The following is a 2,122-nucleotide window of genomic DNA, read 5'->3' on the forward strand; positions in this document are numbered from 1 at the left end:
TACTAAATGTAGTTTATTCTCTGGTGGTTAAAACACCACTGGTTGACAGTATAGGAGTCACTCATTTACAGCTTATTGACGGGTTATAACAATAGGTACTAAATGTAGTTTATTCTCTGGTGGTTTAAATACCATTGTTTGACAGTATAGGAGTCACTCATTTACAGCTTATTGACGGTTTATAACAATAGATACTAAATGTAGTTTATTCTCTGGTGGTTTAAAACACCACTGGTTGACAGTATAGGAGTCACTCATTTACAGCTTATTGACGGGTTATAACAATAGGTACTAAATGTAGTTTATTCTCTGGTGGCTTAAATGACATTGTTTGACAACATAGGAGTCACTCATTTGCAGCTTATTGACGGGTTATAACAATAGGTATTAAAAGTAGTTTATTCTCTGGTGGTTTAAATACCATTGGTTGACAAGTTTGTTGTAACTAAATGGTGTTTTCACATTTCAGAGTTTAATTTTATTTTCGTCCTTTCTCTGGGTCCTTGCTTCAAAGTTCAATGTAACTCGTGTTCCGTGTTCTTTTCAGGGCTGTTTTACTTGTCAGGTATGCACGGATTGGGTTCTTTTGTCGCCTGTGTTGCTGCCTACAGGTAACTGTTCCTGTTTAATTTCGTATTGAGTAACCCCACTGAGTATTGTAACACGAAGCTTAGTAGCGTTGTTCCTCGGTAATGTTGTTTTACTGTTGACACCGACTGTTACGCTGCATTACCTTAAACCTTAACACGCCCCATGAGTTCTCTTTGAGGTCCACCCGTTGTAATAAACACGAAAGACTACACATGGCGAGTGTTAAACACTACCGTTATTTCAAGATATCACTTATGGTGTTTTATAAATTTTTTCAAAGAAATATGGCTAGTAATAGATTGGATAAAACAAAATATTATTCGCTGTCGTACAAGTGAAATTAGTGCCCTGAGAAAATGGTTTAATTTCTATGATTTTACCACAAACGTGGTTGATAATTTTTACAGCCGGAAATCTGTAAATAAATATATTCATATTTATACAAAAAAGATCTAACATTTTTCAAACATCGTAAGTGATAAAGTTAGTGTTACCTGTACATACAGGTTGGATCTCAAACCATGACCTGCTGTGAATTACCTGGTGATAAAGTTAGTGTTACCTGTATATACAGGTTGGATCTCAAATCATGACCTGCTGTGAATTACCTGGTGATAAAGTTAGTGTTACCTGTATGTACAGGTTGGATCTCAAACCATGACCTGCTGTGAATTACCTGGTGATGAAGTTAGTGTTACCTGTATGTACAGGTTGGATCTCAAACCATGACCTGCCGTGAATTACCTGTTGATAAAGTTAGTGTTACCTGTGTACACAGGTTGGATCTCAAACCATGACCTGCTGTGAATTATCTGCTGAAAACGTTGGTGCTACCTGTACATGCGCATTAAGCCCCAAACCAAGACATGCTGTGGATTACCTGCTGAAAACGTTGATGCTACCTGTACATGCGCATTAAGCCGCAAACCATGACCTGCTGTGGATTACCTGCTGGAAACGTTAGTGCTACCTGTACATGCGTATTAAGCCACAAACCATGACCTGCTGTGGATTAGCTGCTGAAAACGTGAGTGCTACCTGTACATGCGGGATAAGCCCCTAACCATGTCCTGCTGTGGATTACCTGCTGAAAACGTTAGTGCTACCTGTACATGCATATTAAGCCACAAACCATGACCTGCTGTGGATTACCTGTACATGCGGGTTAAGCCCCAAAACCATGACCTGCTGTGGATTACCTGCTGAAAACGTTAGTGCTACCTGTACATGCGGGTTAAGCCCCAAACCATGACCTACTATGGATTATCGTGTGACAAAGTTGGTGCTACCTGTACATGTGGGTTAAGTCCCAAACCATTACCTGCTGTGGATTACCTTGTAATAAAGTTGGTGCTACCTGAACACGCGGGATAAGTCCAAAACCATGATCTGCTGTGGATTACCTGTTTAAAACGTTAGTGCTACCTGTACATGCGTATTAAGCCACAAACCAAGACCTGCTGTGGATTACCTGCTGAAAACGTTAGTGCTACCTGTACATGCGTATTAAGCCACAAACCAAGACCTGCTG

Source organism: Limulus polyphemus, unplaced genomic scaffold, assembly GCF_000517525.1.
Source record: "Limulus polyphemus unplaced genomic scaffold, Limulus_polyphemus-2.1.2 Scaffold6740, whole genome shotgun sequence".
Classification (NCBI taxonomy): Eukaryota; Metazoa; Arthropoda; class Merostomata; order Xiphosura; family Limulidae; genus Limulus; species Limulus polyphemus.